Source organism: Oncorhynchus masou, unplaced genomic scaffold (genome assembly GCF_036934945.1).
Source record: "Oncorhynchus masou masou isolate Uvic2021 unplaced genomic scaffold, UVic_Omas_1.1 unplaced_scaffold_1119, whole genome shotgun sequence".
Lineage (NCBI taxonomy): Eukaryota > Metazoa > Chordata > Actinopteri > Salmoniformes > Salmonidae > Oncorhynchus > Oncorhynchus masou.
The window spans coordinates 45,001-66,544 of NW_027000923.1; the positions used below are offsets into that span (position 1 = coordinate 45,001).

At 49.5% G+C, this 21,544-nt stretch overlaps 1 pseudogene; it reads left to right on the top strand.

Moving 5' to 3' along the window:
* Positions 1 to 21,544, top strand: part of LOC135529212 (transmembrane channel-like protein 6) — a 56,148-nt pseudogene that overhangs the window by 32,720 nt on the left and 1,884 nt on the right.

Consider the following 21,544-nt stretch of genomic DNA (forward strand, 5'->3'; position numbering starts at 1 on the left):
GGATATGTGGGGGGGGGGCAGGTGTTTTGAATATAGGATATGTGGGGGGAGCAGGTGTTTTGAATATAGGATATGTGGGGGGAGCAGGTGTTTTGAATATAGGATATGTGGGGGGGGAGCAGGTGTTTTGAATATAGGATATGTGGGGGGGCAGGTGTTTTGAATATAGGATATGTGGGGGGGGGGCAGGTGTTTTGAATATAGGATATGTGGGGGGAGCAGGTGTTTTGAATATAGGATATGTGGGGGGGGGGAGCAGGTGTTTTGAATATAGGATATGTGGGGGGGTTTTGAATATAGGATATGTGTGGGGGGGGGAGGGTGTTTTGAATATAGGATATGTGGGGGGGGGGAGCAGGTGTTTTGAATATAGGATATGGGGGGGGAGCATGGGGGGGGTGTTTTGAATATAGGATATGGGGGGGAGCAGGTGTTTTGAATATAGGATATGTGGGGGGGGGGTATATGTGGGGGGGTGTTTTGAATATAGGATATGTGGGGGGTGGGTGTTTTGAATATAGGATATGTAGGGGGAGCAGGTGTTTTGAATATAGGACATGTGGGGGGGGAGCAGGTGTTTTGAATATAGGATATGGGGGGGAGCAGGTGTTTTGAATATAGGATATGTGGGGGGGGGAGCAGGTGTTTTGAATATAGGATATGTGGGGGGGGGAGCAGGTGTTTTGAATATAGGATATGTGGGGGGGGGGAGCAGGTGTTTTGAATATAGGATATGTGGGGGGGGGCAGGTGTTTTGAATATAGGATATGTAGGATACGTGGGGGGGGAGCAGGTGTTTTGAATATAGGATATGTGGGGGGGAGCAGGTGTTTTGAATATAGGATATGTGGGGGGGGCAGGTGTTTTGAATATAGGATATGTGGGGGGAGCAGGTGTTTTGAATATAGGATATGTGGGGGGGCAGGTGTTTTGAATATAGGATATGTGGGGGGGAGCAGGTGTTTGAATATGTGGGGGGAGCAGGTGTTTTGAATATAGGATATGTGGGGGGGGAGCAGGTGTTTTGAATATAGGATATGTGGGGGGGGGCAGGTGTTTTGAATATAGGATATGTGGGGGGAGCAGGTGTTTTGAATATAGGGGGGAGCAGGTGTTTTGAATATAGGATATGTGGGGGGGCAGGTGTTTTGAATATAGGATATGTGGGGGGGAGCAGGTGTTTTGAATATAGGATATGTGGGGGGGGGCAGGTATTTTGAATATAGGATATGTGGGGGGGGAGCAGGTGTTTTGAATATAGGATATGTGGGGGGAGCAGGTGTTTTGAATATAGGATATGTGGGGGGGGAGCAGGTGTTTTGAATATAGGATATGTGGGGGGAGCAGGTGTTTTGAATATAGGATATGTGGGGGGGCAGGTGTTTTGAATATAGGATATGTGGGGGGGGAGCAGGTGGAATATAGGATATGTGGGGGGGCAGGTGTTTTGAAAATAGGACATGTGGGGGGGGGGGAGCAGGTGTTTTGAATATAGGATATGTGGGGGGAGCAGGTGTTTTGAATATAGGATATGTGGGGGGGGGGCAGGTGTTTTGAATATAGGATATGTGGGGGGGGGCAGGTGTTTTGAATATAGGATATGTGGGGGGGGAGCAGGTGTTTTGAATATAGGATATGTGGGGGGAGCAGGTGTTTTGAATATAGGATATGTGGGGGGGAGCAGGTGTTTTGAATATAGGATATGTGGGGGGAGCAGGTGTTTTGAATATAGGATATGTGGGGGGGGGGGAGCAGGTGTTTTGAATATAGGATATGGGGGGGGAGCAGGTGTTTTGAATATAGGATATGTGGGGGGAGCAGGTGTTTTGAATATAGGACATGTGGGGGGGGAGCAGGTGTTTTGAATATAGGATATGTGGGGGGGGGGGGAACAGGTGTTTTGAATATAGGATATGTTAAACTACAGCACTTACTTTGTGAACTGTTACTAATGTAAGGTGTGTGTGTGTGTGTGTGTGTGTGTGTGTGTGTGTGTGTGTGTGTGTGTGTGTGTGTGTGTGTGTGTGTGTGTCGTCCCCCCAGCATGTCCAAGTCGTTTGGTCAGAGTTTCCGTATAGACAAGTCACATGGTATCCTGGCGATGAAGGTGTTCTGTTCCTGGGACTTTAAAGTCATCAAGAAAACCTCCGTCAAACTCCGGTCTGAAAACATCTGCATTCAACTCAGGGTAGGAACACACACAGGGTAGGAACACACACAGGGTAGGAACACACACAGGGTAGGGACACGTACACACACAGGGTAGGGACACGTACACACACAGGGTAGGGACACGTACACACACAGGGTAGGAACACACACAGGGTAGGAACACGAACACACACAGGGTAGGGACACGTACACACACAGGGTAGGAACACACACACACACAGGGTAGGAACACACACACACACAGGGTAGGAACACGTACACACACAGGGTAGGAACACGTACACACACAGGGTAGGAACACGTACACACACAGGGTAGGGACACGTACACACACAGGGTAGGAACACGTACACACACAGGGTAGGGACACACACAGGGTAGGGACACACACAGGGTAGGGACACACACAGGGTAGGGACACACACACACAGGGTAGGGACACGTACACACTCAGGGTAGGAACACACACAGGGTAGGAACACACACACACAGGGTAGGAACACACACAGGGTAGGAACACGTACACACACACAGGGTAGGGACACGTACACACACAGGGTAGGGACACGTACACACACAGGGTAGGGACACGTACACACACAGGGTAGGAACACGTACACACACAGGGTAGGGACACGTACACACACAGGGTAGGAACACGTACACACACAGGGTAGGAACACACACAGGGTAGGAACACGTACACACACACAGGGTAGGGACACGTACACACACAGGGTAGGGACACGTACACACACAGGGTAGGGACACGTACACACACAGGGTAGGGACACGTACACACACAGGGTAGGACACGACACACAGGTAGGGACACGTACACACACAGGGTAGGGACACGAACACACACACAGGGTAGGGACACGTACACACACAGGGTAGGGACACGAACACACACAGGGTAGGGACACGTACACACACAGGGTAGGGACACGTAACACACACAGGGTAGGGACACGACACACACAGGGTAGGAACACGAACACACACAGGGTAGGGACACGTACACACACAGGGTAGGGACACGTACACACACAGGGTAGGGACACGTACACACACAGGGTAGGGACACGTACACACACAGGGTAGGGACACGAACACACACAGGGTAGGGACACGTACACACACAGGGTAGGGACACGTACACACACAGGGTAGGGACACGAACACACACAGGGTAGGGACACGTACACACACAGGGTAGGGACACGTACACACACAGGGTAGGGACACGAACACACACAGGGTAGGGACACGTACACACACAGGGTAGGGACACGTACACACACAGGGTAGGGACACGTACACACACAGGGTAGGGACACGTACACACACAGGGTAGGGACAACACACACAGGGTAGGGACACGTAGGGACACACACACAGGGTAGGAACACGTACACACACAGGGTAGGGACACGTACACACACAGGGTAGGGACACGTACACACACAGGGTAGGGACACGTACACACACAGGGTAGGGACACGTACACACACAGGGTAGGGACACGTACACACACAGGGTAGGGACACGTACACACACAGGGTAGGGACACGTACACACACAGGGTAGGGACACGTACACACACAGGGTAGGGACACGTACACACACAGGGTAGGGACACGTACACACACAGGGTAGGGACACGTACACACACAGGGTAGGAACACGTACACACACAGGGTAGGGACACGTACACACACAGGGTAGGGACACGTACACACACAGGGTAGGGACACGTACACACACAGGGTAGGGACACGTACACACACAGGGTAGGGACACGAACACACACAGGGTAGGGACACGAACACACACAGGGTAGGAACACGAACACACACAGGGTAGGAACACGTACACACACAGGGTAGGAACACGAACACACACAGGGTAGGGACACGAACACACACAGGGTAGGAACACGAACACACACAGGGTAGGGACACGAACACACACAGGGTAGGAACACGAACACACACAGGGTAGGAACACGAACACACACAGGGTAGGGACACGTACACACACAGGGTAGGGACACGTACACACACAGGGTAGGGACACGTACACACACAGGGTAGGGGACACGTACACACACAGGGTAGGAAACACGTAGGGACACACACACAGGGTAGGGACACGAACACACACAGGGTAGGAACACGAACACACACACACAGGGTAGGGACACGTACACACACAGGGTAGGGACACGTACACACACAGGGTAGGGACACGTACACACGCAGGGTAGGGACACGTACACACACAGGGTAGGAACACGTACACACACAGGGTAGGGACACGTACACACACAGGGTAGGGACACGTACACACACAGGGTAGGGACACGTACACACACAGGGTAGGGACACGTACACACACAGGGTAGGACACGTACACACACAGGGCAGGGACACGTACACACACAGGGCAGGGACACGTACACACACAGGGCAGGGACACGTACACACACAGGGTAGGGACACGTACACACACAGGGTAGGGACACGTACACACACAGGGTAGGGACACGAACACACACAGGGTAGGGACACGAACACACACAGGGTAGGGACACGTACACACACAGGGTAGGGACACGTAGGGACACACACACAGGGTAGGGACACGTACACACACAGGGTAGGGACACGAACACACACAGGGTAGGGACACGAACACACACAGGGTAGGGACACGTACACACACAGGGTAGGGACACGAACACACACAGGGTAGGGACACGAACACACAGAGGGTAGGGACACGTACACACACAGGGTAGGGACACGTACACACACAGGGTAGGGACACGAACACACTCAGGGTAGGGACACGTACACACACAGGGTAGGAACACACACAGGGTAGGAACACGAACACACACAGGGTAGGGACACGTACACACACAGGGTAGGGACACGTACACACACAGGGTAGGGACACGAACACACACAGGGTAGGGACACGTACACACACAGGGTAGGGACACGAACACACACAGGGTAGGGACACGTACACACACAGGGTAGGGACACGTACACACACAGGGTAGGGACACGTACACACACAGGGTAGGGACACGAACACACACAGGGTAGGGACACGACACACACACAGGGTAGGGACACGTACACACACAGGGTAGGGACACGTACACACACAGGGTAGGGACACGTACACACACAGGGTAGGGACACGTACACACACAGGGTAGGGACACGAACACACACAGGGTAGGCACACACACAGGGTAGGGACACGAGCACACAGGTAGGGACACACACAGGGTAGGGACACGTACACACACACAGGGTAGGGACACGAACACACACAGGGTAGGGACACGTACACACACAGGGTAGGGACACGAACACACACAGGGTAGGGACACGAACACACACAGGGTAGGGACACGAACACACACAGGGTAGGGACACGTACACACACAGGGTAGGGACACGAACACACACAGGGTAGGGACACGTACACACTCAGGGTAGGGACACGTACACACACAGGGTAGGGACACAGGGGGACAACACACACAGGGTAGGGACACGAACACACACAGGGTAGGGACACGAACACACTCAGGGTAGGGACACGTACACACACAGGGTAGGGACACGAACACACACAGGGTAGGGACACGTACACACACAGGGTAGGGACACGAACACACACAGGGTAGGGACACGAACACACTCAGGGTAGGGACACGAACACACACAGGGTAGGGACACGTACACACACAGGGTAGGGACACGAACACACACAGGGTAGGGACACGTACACACACAGGGTAGGGACACGTACACACACAGGGTAGGGACACGTACACACACAGGGTAGGGACACGTACACACACAGGGTAGGGACACGTACACACACAGGGTAGGGACACGTACACACACAGGGTAGGGACACGTACACACACAGGGTAGGGACACGTACACACACAGGGTAGGGACACGTACACACACAGGGTAGGGACACGTACACACACAGGGTAGGGACACGAACACACACAGGGTAGGGACACGTACACACACAGGGTAGGGACACGTAGGACACACACAGGGTAGGGACACGTACACACACAGGGTAGGGACACGTACACACACAGGGTAGGGACACGAACACACACAGGGTAGGGACACGTACACACACAGGGTAGGGACACATACACACACAGGGTAGGGACACGTACACACACAGGGTAGGGACACGTACACACACACAGGGTAGGGACACGTACACACACAGGGTAGGGACACGTACACACACAGGGTAGGGACACGAACACACACAGGGTAGGGACACGTACACACACAGGGTAGGGACACGTACACACACAGGGTAGGGACACGTACACACACAGGGTAGGGACACGAACACACACAGGGTAGGGACACGAACACACACAGGGTAGGGACACGAACACACACAGGGTAGGGACACGTACACACACAGGGTAGGGACACGTACACACACAGGGTAGGGACACGTACACACACAGGGTAGGGACACGTACACACACAGGGTAGGGACACACACACACAGGGTAGGGACACGTACACACACAGGGTAGGGACACGGACACACACACAGGGTAGGGACACGAACACACACAGGGTAGGGACACGAACACACACAGGGTAGGGACACGTACACACACAGGGTAGGGGCACACACAGGGTAGGGACACGAACACACACAGGGTAGGGACACGTACACACACAGGGTAGGGACACACACAGGGTAGGGACACGAACACACACAGGGTAGGGACACGTACACACACAGGGTAGGGACACGAACACACACAGGGTAGGGACACGAACACACACAGGGTAGGGACACGAACACACACAGGGTAGGGACACGTACATACACAGGGTAGGGGCACGAACACACACAGGGTAGGGGCACGAACACACACAGGGTAGGGACACGAACACACACAGGGTAGGGGCACGTACACACACAGGGTAGGGGCACGAACACACACAGGGTAGGGGCACGAACACACACAGGGTAGGGACACGAACACACACAGGGTAGGGACACGTACACACACAGGGTAGGGACACGTACACACACAGGGTAGGGACACGTACACACACAGGGTAGGGACACGTACACACACAGGGCAGGGACACGTACACACACAGGGAAGGGACACGAACACACACAGGGTAGGGACACGAACACACACAGGGTAGGGACACGTACACACACAGGGTAGGGACACGAACACACACAGGGTAGGGACACGAACACACACAGGGTAGGGACACGTACACACACAGGGTAGGGACACGTACACACACAGGGTAGGGACACGAACACACACAGGGTAGGGACACGAACACACACAGGGTAGGGACACGTACACACACAGGGTAGGGACACGTACACACACAGGGTAGGGACACGTACACACACAGGGTAGGGACACGAACACACACAGGGTAGGGACACGTACACACACAGGGTAGGGACACGTACACACTCAGGGTAGGGACACGAACACACACAGGGTAGGGACACGTACACACACAGGGTAGGGACACGTACACACTCAGGGTAGGGACACGAACACACACAGGGTAGGGACACGAACACACACAGGGTAGGGACACGAACACACACAGGGCAGGGACACGAACACACACAGGGCAGGGACACGAACACAGACAGGGTAGGGACACGTACACACACAGGGTAGGGACACGAACACACACAGGGTAGGGACACGTACACACACAGGGTAGGGACACGTACACACACAGGGCAGGGACACGAACACACACAGGGCAGGGACACGTACACACACAGGGCAGGGACACGTACACACACAGGGTAGGGACACGTACACACACAGGGTAGGGACACGAACACACACAGGGCAGGGACACGTACACACACAGGGCAGGGACACGTACACACACAGGGCAGGGACACGTACACACACAGGGTAGGGACACGAACACACACAGGGTAGGGACACGAACACACACAGGGTAGGGACACGAACACACACAGGGTAGGGACACGAACACACACAGGGTAGGGACACGTACACACACAGGGTAGGGACACGTACACACTCAGGGTAGGGACACGAACACACACAGGGTAGGGACACGAACACACACAGGGTAGGGACACGAACACACACAGGGTAGGGACACGAACACACACAGGGTAGGGACACGAACACACACAGGGTAGGGACACGAACACACACAGGGTAGGGACACGAACACACACAGGGTAGGGACACGAACACACACAGGGTAGGGACACGAACACACTCAGGGTAGGGACACGAACACACACAGGGTAGGGACACGAACACACACAGGGTAGGGACACGAACACACACAGGGTAGGGACACGAACACACACAGGGTAGGGACACGAACACACACAGGGTAGGGACACGAACACACACAGGGCAGGGACACGTACACACACAGGGCAGGGACACGAACACACACAGGGCAGGGACACGAACACACACAGGGTAGGGACACGAACACACTCAGGGTAGGGACACGAACACACACAGGGTAGGGACACGAACACACTCAGGGTAGGGACACGAACACACACAGGGTAGGGACACGAACACACACAGGGTAGGGACACGAACACACACAGGGTAGGGACACGAACACACACAGGGTAGGGACACGAACACACACAGGGTAGGGACACGAACACACACAGGGTAGGGACACGAACACACACAGGGTAGGGACACGAACACACTCAGGGTAGGGACACGAACACACACAGGGTAGGGACACGAACACACACAGGGTAGGGACACGAACACACACAGGGTAGGGACACGTACACACACAGGGTAGGGACACGAACACACACAGGGTAGGGACACGTACACACACACAGGGTAGGGACACGAACACACACAGGGTAGGGACACGTACACACACAGGGTAGGGACACGAACACACACAGGGTAGGGACACGAACACACACAGGGTAGGGACACGAACACACACACAGGGTAGGGACACGTACACACACAGGGTAGGGACACGAACACACACAGGGCAGGGACACGTACACACACAGGGCAGGGACACGAACACACACAGGGTAGGGACACGAACACACACAGGGTAGGGACACGAACACACATACCTTCTCTTTGTCCGGCATCCTTTTCAACTTCCACATCAACATTGAGCCCCTCCTGTTTTTCTTTTCATTCTTCAAAGGACATTCTCCTTACAGAGTCCTATATATATACACACACACACACACTTAAGGAAAACGCTCATTCTCACAATCACCTCTCCCCCTCCCTCCTTATGTTGTGAGAGGGGACTCATCATAACCATGTCTCTCTCTCTCTCTGTGTAGGAGTTGTTAGACTAATCATAACCATGTCTCTCTCTCTGTGTAGGAGTTGTTAGACTAATCATAACCATGTCTCTCTCTCTGTGTAGGAGTTGTTAGACTAATCATAACCATGTCTCTCTCTCTCTCTGTGTAGGAGTTGTTAGACTAATCATAACCATGTCTCTCTCTCTCTCTGTGTAGGAGTTGTTAGACTAATCATAACCATGTCTCTCTCTCTCTGTGTAGGAGTTGTTAGACTAATCATAACCATGTCTCTCTCTCTCTCTGTAGGAGTTGTTAGACTAATCATAACCATGTCTCTCTCTCTCTCTGTGTAGGAGTTGTTAGACTAATCGTAACCATGTTTCTCTCTCTCTCTCTGTGTAGGAGTTGTTAGACTAATCATAACCATGTCTCTCTCTCTCTGTGTAGGAGTTGTTAGACTAATCGTAACCATGTCTCTCTCTCTGTGTAGGAGTTGTTAGAGGAGACGAGTCGTAACCATGTCTCTCTGTGTAGGAGTTGTTAGAGGAGACGAGTCGTAACCATGTCTCTCTCTCTCTGTGTAGGAGTTGTTAGACTAATCATAACCATGTCTCTCTCTGTGTAGGAGTTGTTAGAGGAGACGAGTCGTAACCATGTCTCTCTCTCTCTGTGTAGGAGTTGTTAGACTAATCATAACCATGTCTCTCTCTCTGTGTAGGAGTTGTTAGAGGAGACTAGTCGTAACCATGTCTCTCTCTCTGTGTAGGAGTTGTTAGTGGAGACTAGTCGTAACCATGTCTCTCTCTCTCTCTGTGTAGGAGTTGTTAGACTAATCATAACCATATCTCTCTCTCTGTGTAGGAGTTGTTAGAGGAGACTAGTCGTAACCATGTCTCTCTCTCTGTGTAGGAGTTGTTAGAGGAGACTAGTCGTAACCATGTCTCTCTGTGTTGGAGTTGTTAGAGGAGACAAGTCGTAACCATGTCTCTCTCTCTGTGTAGGAGTTGTTAAAGGAGACTAGTCGTAACCATGTCTCTCTCTCTGTGTAGGAGTTGTTAGACTAATCGTAACCATCTCTCTCTGTGTAGGAGTTGTTAGAGGAGACGAGTCGTAACCATGTCTCTCTCTCTCTCTCTGTGTAGGAGTTGTTAGAGGAGAAGAGTTGTAACCATGTCTCTCTCTCTGTGTAGGAGTTGTTAGAGGAGACGAGTCGTAACCATGTCTCTCTCTCTGTGTAGGAGTTGTTAGAGGAGACGAGTCGTAACCATGTCTCTCTCTCTGTGTAGGAGTTGTTAGAGGAGACGAGTCGTAAGCAGGTCCAGAAGACTGTATGTCAGAGAATAGGACGTGTGCTGGTACATGTTCTGGCCTGGTTCATCTGTATCGGCAGTACAGTGGCCTGTGTTCTAGCTCTCTACTACTTCTCTGAGTACATGCACAAGGTAAGAGGTTCTAGCTCTCTACTACTTCTCTGAGTACATGCACAAGGTAAGAGGTTCTAGCTCTCTACTACTTCTCTGAGTACATGCACAAGGTAAGAGGTTCTAGCTCTCTACTACTTCTCTGAGTACATGCACAAGGTAAGAGGTTCTAGCTCTCTACTATTTCTCTGAGTACATGCACAAGGTAAGAGGTTCTAGCTTTCTACTACTTCTCTGAGTACATGCACAAGGTAAGAGGTTCTAGCTCTCTACTACTTCTCTGAGTACATGCACAAGGTAAGAGGTTCTAGCTCTCTACTACTTCTCTGAGTACATGCACAAGGTAAGAGGTTCTAGCTCTCTACTACTTCTCTGAGTACATGCACAAGGTAAGAGGTTCTAGCTCTCTACTACTTCTCTGAGTACATGCACAAGGTAAGAGGTTCTAGCTCTCTACTACTTCTCTGAGTACATGCACAAGGTAAGAGGTTCTAGCTCTCTACTACTTCTCTGAGTACATGCACAAGGTAAGAGGTTCTAGCTCTCTACTACTTCTCTGAGTACATGCACAAGGTAAGAGACACACGTTTTCAGCTGCTGTACATTGCTTTCATTTTCCACTTTCATTTTACACCTTCTCACCTTCTGTCCCTCTCTCTCTTCCTCCCCCTGCCTCTGTAGGACCTCCAGTACAGATCTCGTATTCCCACTAAGGACCCTCTCCTGAAGGAAGCCAGTCTGTTAGCCCTGCCAGTCGTAGTGTCTCTCATCAACCTCCTGCTCCCTGGCATCTTCAACGCTACTGCCTGGATGGAGGAGTACGACTCGCCCAGCGTAAACACATACATCGCCATCAGCAGGTAGGGGGGTGGACCTGCAGTCCACAAACTTTGTGTGTGTGTGTGTGTGGAGCAGTATGACTCCTCCTGCATTCACACATACATCGCCATCTGCAGGTAGAGGGGTGGATGTGCACCCTACAGACTTAATGAAGTTAATGGAGAGTTTATGGAAATCAAGAGAATCTTGCTAGTTGACAGAAGTGTGTGTGTGTGTGTGTGTGTGTGTGTGTGTGTGTGTGTGTGTCTGTGTCTGTGTCTGTGTGTGTGTGTGTGTGTGTGTGTGTGTGTCTGTGTCTGTGTCTGTGTCTGTGTCTGTGTCTGTGTGTGTGTGTGTGTGTGTCTGTGTGTGTGTGTGTCTGTGTGTGTGTGTGTGTGTGTGTGTGTGTGTGTGTGTGTGTGTGTGTGTGTGTGTGTGTGTGTGTGTGTGTGTGTGTGTGTGTGCTAAACATCTATACTATTTGTGTGTTTCAGGAACCTGATGTTGAAGGTGAGCGTGCTGGTAGTGCTGTGCTTCCATTGGCTGGGCCGGATCGCTTCTGACCCCCACAGCATCGGCCTGCAGGTGAGAGGAACATTCCCCTTCCAGTATTCCGCTTCTGTCCCAACGTTCCCATTCTGTTTCCCATTCTGTCCCAACTGTCCCATTCTGTTCACAACGTTCCAATTCTGTGCCCATTCTGTCCCAACGTTTCGATTCTGTGCCCATTCTGTCCCATCGTTCCGATTCTGTTCCCATTCTGTCCCAACGTTCCCATTCTATCCCAACGTTCCCATTCTGTTCCGGTTCTATCCCAACGTTCCCATTCTGTTCCGGTTCTATCCCAACGTTCCATTTACAGCATTTTGTACTCAACAGTGTCCCGAACTATTTTGCTCAAAATGAAATCTGTGCTGCTGTTATGACTGGTGTCTCATGTGTTGTTGATATTATTGTTGTTGATGTAGTTTGTTGTGGTGTTGTTGTCAGTGCTGGGAGAGTTTTGTAGGACAAGAGCTGTACCGCTTCCTCCTCATGGACTTCATCTTCACCATACTGGACACCTTCTTTGGAGAGTTCCTCTGGAGGTGGGTTGTCTCTGTCTGTGTGTCTGTCTCTCTCTGTGTCTGTCTCTCTCTGTGTCTGTCTCTCTCTCTGTGTCTGTCTCTCTCTGTGTCTGTCTCTCTCTGTGTCTGTCTCTCTCTGTGTCTGTCTCTCTCTGTGTCTGTGTCTCTCTCTGTGTCTGTCTCTCTCTCTGTGTCTGTCTCTCTCTGTGTCTGTCTCTCTCTGTGTCTGTCTCTCTCTGTGTCTGTCTCTCTCTGTGTCTGTCTCTCTCTGTGTCTGTCTCTCTCTCTGTGTCTGTCTCTCTCTCTGTGTCTGTCTCTCTCTCTGTGTCTGTCTCTCTCTCTGTGTCTGTCTCTCTCTGTGTCTGTCTCTCTCTGTGTCTGTCTCTCTCTGTGTCTGTCTCTCTCTGTGTCTGTCTCTCTCTCTGTGTCTGTCTCTCTCTCTGTGTCCGTCTCTCTCTCTGTGTCTGTCTCTCTGTCTGTGTGTGTCTGTCTCTCTCTGTGTCTGTCTCTCTCTGTGTCTGTCTCTCTCTGTGTCTGTCTCTCTCTCTCTTTCCCTCATGTTCTTGCTCATAAACTCGGCAACTCGTTCAACGCGCTATACAATCTCTATTGCTTTCTTTCCCGTTCTCAATCCTTTATCCCTCATCTTCTTATGTCTCTCTCTCTCCTGCAGGTTGTTTTCTCAGAGGGTGTTGAAGAGGAAAAGAAAGCCTGTGTTTGACATCTCCAGGAACGTGTTGGAACTCATCTATGGACAGACACTGGCCTGGTATAAACTCTAACCCTGGTCCTGCACCTAGCCTCAACCCTGCACCTAGCCTCAACCCTGCGCCTCAACCCTGCACCTAGACTCAACCCTGCACCAAGCCTCAACTCTGCACCTAGCCTCAACCCTGCAGCTCAACCCTGCACCTAGCCTCAACCCTGCACCTAGCCTCAACCCTGCACCTAGCCTCAACCCTGCAGCTCAACCCTGCACCTAGCCTTTAACCCTGCACCTAACCTCAACCCTGCACCTAAACCCTGCAGCTCAACCCTGCACCTAAACCCTGCAGCTCAACCCTGCACCTAGCCTCAACCCTGCACCTCAACCCTGCACCTAGCCTCAACCCTGCAGCTCAACCCTGCACCTAGCCTTAACCCTGCACCTAGCCTTAACCCTGCACCTAGCCTCAACCCTGCACCTAGCCTCAACCCTGCACCTAGCCTCAACCCTGCACCTAGTCTCAACCCTGCACCTCAACCCTGCACCTAGCCTCAACCCTGCACCTCAACCCTGCACCGCGCCTCAACCCTGCACCTAGCCTCAATCCTGCACCTAGCCTCAACTCTGCACCTAGCCTCAACCCTGCACCTAGCCTCAACCCTGCACCTAGCCTCAACCCTGCACCTAGCCTCAACCCTGCACCTAGCCTCAACCCTGCACCTAGCCTTAACCCTGCACCTAGCCTTAACCCTGCAGCTCAACCCTGCACCTAGCCTCAACCCTGCACCTCAACCCTGCAGCTCAACCCTGCACCTAAACCCTGCGCCTCAACCCTGCACCGCGCCTCAACCCTGCACCGCGCCTCAACCCTGCACCGCGTCTCAACCCTGCACCTAGCCTCAACTCTGCACCTAGCCTCAACCCTGCACCGCGCCTCAACCCTGCACCGCGCCTCAACCCTGCACCGCGCCTCAACCCTGCACCGCGCCTCAACCCTGCACCGCGCCTCAACCCTGCACCGCGCCTCAACCCTGCACCCAGCCTTAACCCTGCACCTAGCCTTAACCCTGCACCTAGCCTCAACCCTGCACCTCAACCCTGCACCTAGCCTCAACCCTACACCTTAACCCTGCACCTAGCCTCAACCCTGCACCTCAACCCTGCACCTAGCCTTAACCCTGCACCTAGCCTTAACCCTGCACCTAGCCTCAACCCTGCACCGCGCCTCAACCCTGCATCTAGCCTCAACCCTGCACCTAGCCTCAACACTGCACCTAGCCTCAACACTGCACCTCAACCCTGCACCTAGCCTCAATCCTGCACCTCAACCCTGCACCGCGCCTCAACCCTGCACCTAGCCTCAATCCTGCGCCTCAACCCTGCACCTAGCCTCAATCCTGCGCCTCAACCCTGCACCTAGCCTCACTTCTGCGCCTCAACCCTGCACCTAGCCTCAATCCTGCGCCTCAACCCTGCACCGCGCCTCAATCCTGCACCTCAACCCTGCACCTAGCCTCAACCCTGCACCTCAACCCTGCACCTAGCCTCAACCCTGCACCGCGCCTCAATCCTGCGCCTCAACCCTGCACCTAGCCTCAACCCTGCACCTAGCCTCAATCCTGCGCCTCAACCCTGCACCTAGCCTCAATCCTGCGCCTCAACCCTGCACCTAGCCTCAACCCTGCACCTAGCCTCAACTCTGCACCTAGCCTCAACCCTGTGTTGTGGAGGTTGTAGTGAGGTTGTAGTGATGTTGTATCATGTCTGTGTTGTTTAGGTTGTAGTGATGTTGTATCATGTCTGTGTTGTGGAGGTTGTAGTGATGTTGTATCATGTCTGTGTTGTGGAGGTTGTAGTGAGGTTGTAATGATGTTGTATCATGTCTGTGTTGTGAAGGTTGTAGTGAGGTTGTAGTGATGTTGTATCATGTCTGTGTTGTGGAGGTTGTAGTGATGTTGTATCATGTCTGTGTTGTGGAGGTTGTAGTGAGGTTGTAATGATGTTGTATCATGTCTGTGTTGTGAAGGTTGTAGTGAGGTTGTAGTGATGTTGTATCATGTCTGTGTTGTGGAGGTTGTAGTGATGTTGTATCATGTCTGTGTTGTGGAGGTAGTAGTGAGGTTGTAGTGATGTTGTATCATGTCTGTGTTGTGGAGGTTGTAGTGATGTTATAGTGATGTTGTATCATGTCTGTGTTGTGGAGGTTGTAGTGATGTGTTATCATGTCTGTGTTGTTTAGGTTGGGGGTGTTGTTCACTCCTCTGCTTCCTGCTGTACAGATCATCAAACTACTGCTTCTCTTCTACATGAAGCAGGTAGGTACTGTTATTATCAATGTGCCATGATCATACTGGTAACTGGACTATGTAGACGAATTACTATCCAACTACAACTGAATGTCAACTGACCTTTAACCTTGTCTTGACTCACAAACTGTTCTGTGACCGTATCCTGACAGTACTCTCTGTGTGTGTGTGTGTGTGTGTGTGTGTGTGTGTGTGTGTGTGTGTGTGTGTGTCCCCCCCCCACCAGACTAGTGTGATGATGAACTGCCAGTCCCCTAGGAAGCCCTATAGGGCCAGTCAGATGAGCACCATCTTCATCACTCTCCTCTGCTGCCCTTCCTTCCTGGGGGCTGCTGTTTGTGTCAGCTACACCATGTGGAGGTAGGGAGAGATGGACAGATGTCAGTAACACACACACTGAAGATGTTGAACACACACATACCTGCAATATACATTATCCACATAGATAACGTAGTATATCAATCTCTCTCCCTCCAGTATGTCCACTATGTTCCAGTCAATATACATTATCCACATAGATAACGTAGTATATCAATCTCTCTCCCTCCAGTATGTCCACTATGTTCCAGTCAATATACATTATCCACATAGATAACGTAGTATATCAATCTCTCTCCCTCCAGTATGTCCATTATGTTCCAGTCAATATACATTATCCACATGGATAACGTAGTATATCAATCTCTCTCCCTCCAGTATGTCCACTATGTTCCAGTCAATATACATTATCCACATGGATAACGTAGTATATCAATCTCTCTCCCTCCAGTATGTCCACTATGTTCCAGTCAATATACATTATCCACATGGATAATGTAGTATATCAATCTCTCTCCCTCCAGTATGTCCACTATGTTCCAGTCAATATACATTATCCACATGGATAACGTAGTATATCAATCTCTCTCCCTCCAGTATGTCCACTATGTTCCAGTCAATATACATTATCCACATGGATAATGTAGTATATCAATCTCTCTCCCTCCAGTATGTCCACTATGTTCCAGTCAATATACATTATCCACATGGATAACGTAGTATATCAATCTCTCTCCCTGCAGCATCCGTCCGTCTGAGTCATGCGGTCCGTTCCGCAGCCTGTCCACTATGTTCCAGTCAGGGAAGCTGTGGGTGAAGGAGTTGGAGACACACAACCCTAACCTGGCCTGGTTGGCCTGGGCTCACAGCTACATAGTGGAGAACCCTCTGTTTCTGTTCCTCGCTGCTGGGATCTTCCTGTGAGTTGCACACAGACAGACAGACAGGCAGGCAGGCAGACAGACAGGCAGACAGGCAGGCAGACAGACAGGCAGACAGACAGACAGACAGGCAGACAGATAGGCAGACAGGCAGGCAGACAAGCAGGCAGACAGACAGGCAGACAGATAGGCAGACAGACAGGCAGGCAGACAGACAGGCAGGCAGACAGATAGGCAGACAGACAGACAGACAGACAGACAGACAGACAGGCAGGCAGGCAGGCAGACAGACAGACAGACAGACAGGCTACATGGTGGAGAACCTCTGTTCCTGGTATCTTCCTGTAAGCAGAAGGACTCTGTTAGGATGACAGCTTGAGGGATTTGACACAAACTAAGTTCCTTCAGGTTGCTTTGATCATTTCTGTCAGTATGTCTGTAAAGGAGAAGGTTGCTGTGTGTTTTCATACTGTCTCTGTGTGTCTCTCAGGATCGTGATTTACTTCAACACCCAGGTGGTGGATGGACAGAGGAAGATTATCAGTCTGCTGCAGGAGCAGATAGAAAACGTAACGTCTCTCAACTCTCTTATACAACACTAATGTGACTTAACCCTTCATAACAGTGTGACTTAACCCTTCATAACAGTGTGACTTAACCCTTCATAACAGTGTGACTTAACCCTTTATAACAGTGTGACTTAACCCTTCATAACAGTGTGACTTAACCCTTCATAACAGTGTGACTTAACCCTTCATAACAGTGTGACTTAACCCTTCATAACAGTGTGACTTAACCCTTCATAACATGGTGACTTAACTCTTCATAACATGGTGACTTAACCCTTCATACCAGTGTGACTTAACCCTTCATAACAGTGTGACTTAACCCTTCATAACAGTGTGACTTAACCCTTCATAACAGTGTGACTTAACCCTTCATAACAGTGTGACTTAACCCTTCATATCAGTGTGACTTAACCCTTCATAACAGTGTTATCCAGATAGCAAACGTTCACCTCCTTTTATTACAGTACTGTCATAATAACACTGTAGTAAATATGAACCTGTAGAAAACATCTGAAACCCTTCCTCTGCAAAGAGGATCTCAAATAATCCCTTTTCCCAACTGACCACGTCTGACTTTGCTGATAACTACTTTATTGACACAAAATGTACTTACTATGACTGTGATGTGGTTGTCTCACCTAGCTATCATAAGGTGCATGCATTAACTGTAAGTCTCTCTGGATCAGAGTGTCTGCTAAATGACTCACTAACTGTAAGTCTCTCTGGATCAGAGTGTCTGCTAAATGACTCACTAACTGTAAGTCTCTCTGGATCAGAGTGTCTGCTAAATGACTCACTAACTGTAAGTCTCTCTGGATCAGAGTGTCTGCTAAATGACTAAAATGTCAATGTAGAAAATGTACGTTCAACACTCTGTGTATACAACCACTTAACTTGTCATGGAGCGTTCTAACACTGTGTATAAGGTGATAATGGAGTGTTCTAACACTGTGTATAAGGTGATAATGGAGTGTTCTAACACTGTGTATAAGGTGATAATGGAGTGTTCTAACACTGTGTATACGGTGATAATGGTGTGTTCTAACACTGTGTATACGGTGATAATGGAGTGTTCTAACACTGTGTATACGGTGATAATGGAGTGTTATAACACTGTGTATAAGGTGATAATGGAGTGTTCTAACACTGTGTATACGGTGATAATGGAGTGTTCTAACACTGTGTATAATGTGATAATGGAGTGTTCTAATAGTGTGTATAAGGTGATAATGGAGTGTTCTAACACTGTGTATAAGGTGATAATGGAGTGTTCTAACACTGTGTATAATGTGATAATGGAGTGTTCTAACACTGTGTATACGGTGATAATGGAGTGTTCTAACACTGTGTATAATGTGATAATGGAGTGTTCTAATAGTGTGTATAAGGTGATAATGGAGTGTTCTAACACTGTGTATAAGGCGATAATGGCGTGTTCTAACACTGTGTATAAGGTGATAATGGAGTGTTCTAACACTGTGTATAATGTGATAATGGTGTGTTCTAACACTGTGTATAAGGTGATAATGGAGTATTCTAATATTGTGTATAGGGTGATAATGGAGTGTTCTAACACTGTGTATAAGGTGATAATGGAGTATTCTAATATTGTGTATAAGGTGATAATGGAGTGTTCTAACACTGTGTATAAGGTGATAATGGTGTGTTCTAATACTGTGTATAAGGTGATAATGGAGTGTTCTAACACTGTGTATACGGTGATAATGGAGTGTTCTAACACTGTGTATAAGGTGATAATGGAGTGTTCTTACACTGTGTATAAGGTGATAATGGAGTGTTCTAACACTGTGTATAAGGTGATAATGGAGTGTTCTAACACTGTGTATAAGGTGATAATGGAGTGTTCTAACACTGTATACGGTGATAATGGCGTGTTCTAACACAGTGTATAATGTGATAATGGAGTGTTCTAACACTGTGTATACGGTGATAATGGAGTGTTCTAACACTGTGTATAATGTGATAATGGTGTGTTCTAACACTGTGTATAAGGTGATAATGGAGTATTCTAATATTGTGTATAAGGTGATAATGGAGTGTTCTAACACTGTGTATAAGGTGATAATGGTGTGTTCTAATACTGTGTATAAGGTGATAATGGAGTGTTCTAACACTGTGTATACGGTGATAATGGAGTGTTCTAACACTGTGTATAAGGTGATAATGGAGTGTTCTTACACTGTGTATAAGGTGATAATGGAGTGTTCTTACACTGTGTATAAGGTGATAATGGAGTGTTCTAACACTGTGTATAAGGTGATAATGGAGTGTTCTAACACTGTGTATAAGGTGATAATGGAGCGTTCTAACACTGTGTATACGGTGATAATGGAGCGTTCTAACACTGTGTATAAGGTGATAATGGAGTGTTCTAACACTGTATACGGTGATAATGGAGCGTTCTAACACTGTGTATACGGTGATAATGGAGTGTTCTAACACTGTGTATACGGTGATAATGGAGTGTTCTAACACTGTGTATACGGTGATAATGGAGTGTTCTAACACTGTGTATACGGTGATAATGGAGTGTTCTAACACTGTGTATAAGGTGATAATGGAGTGTTCTAACACTGTGTATAAGGTGATAATGGTGTGTTCTAATACTGTGTATAAGGTGATAATGGAGTGTTCTAACACTGTGTATACGGTGATAATGGAGTGTTCTAACACTGTGTATAAGGTGATAATGGAGTGTTCTTACACTGTGTATAAGGTGATAATGGAGTGTTCTTACACTGTGTATAAGGTGATAATGGAGTGTTCTTACACTGTGTATAAGGTGATAATGGAGTGTTCTAACACTGTGTATAAGGTGATAATGGAGTGTTCTAACACTGTGTATACGGTGATAATGGAGCGTTCTAACACTGTGTATAAGGTGATAATGGAGTGTTCTAACACTGTATACGGTGATAATGGAGCGTTCTAACACTGTGTATACGGTGATAATGGAGTGTTCTAACACTGTATACGGTGATAATGGAGCGTTCTAACACTGTGTATACGGTGATAATGGAGTGTTCTAACACTGTATACGGTGATAATGGAGCGTTCTAACACTGTGTATACGGTGATAATGGAGTGTTCTAACACTGTGTATACGGTGATAATGGAGTGTTCTAACACTGTGTATACGGTGATAATGGAGTGTTCTAACACAGTGTATAAGGTGATAATGGAGTGTTCTAACACTGTGTATACGGTGATAATGGCGTGTTCTAACACTGTGTATAAGGTGATAATGGAGCGTTCTAACACTGTGTATACGGTGATAATGGAGCGTTCTAACACTGTGTATACGGTGATAATGGCGTGTTCTAACACTGTGTATAAGGTGATAATGGAGCGTTCTAACACTGTGTATACGGTGATAATGGAGCGTTCTAACACTGTGTATACGGTGATAATGGAGCGTTCTAACACTGTGTATACGGTGATAATGGAGTGTTCTAACACTGTGTATAATGTGATAATGGAGTGTTCTAACACTGTGTATACGGTGATAATGGAGTGTTCTAACACTGTGTATAAGGTGATAATGGAGCGTTCTAACACTGTGTATACGGTGATAATGGAGCGTTCTAACACTGTGTATACGGTGATAATGGCCAGCTACATGGTTGTTCCCTGGTGACCTGTGTCCTTGTGTCTCTAGGAGGGGGAGGATAAGAAGTTCCTGATCACTCGTCTCCAGGCCATCCACCAGCAGAACCGACCCCTCTGCCCTCGCAGGCTCACCAGTCAGGCCAGTCAGGTGTGTGTATGAGGGAGACAGTCTGTGTCTGGAGGAGGAGTGTGTGTGCATGGCTGCATGCATTCCTTTGTTCCCAATTTTCCTGGCTCACATTTCTGACCATTTTCTCCTGTCCTCT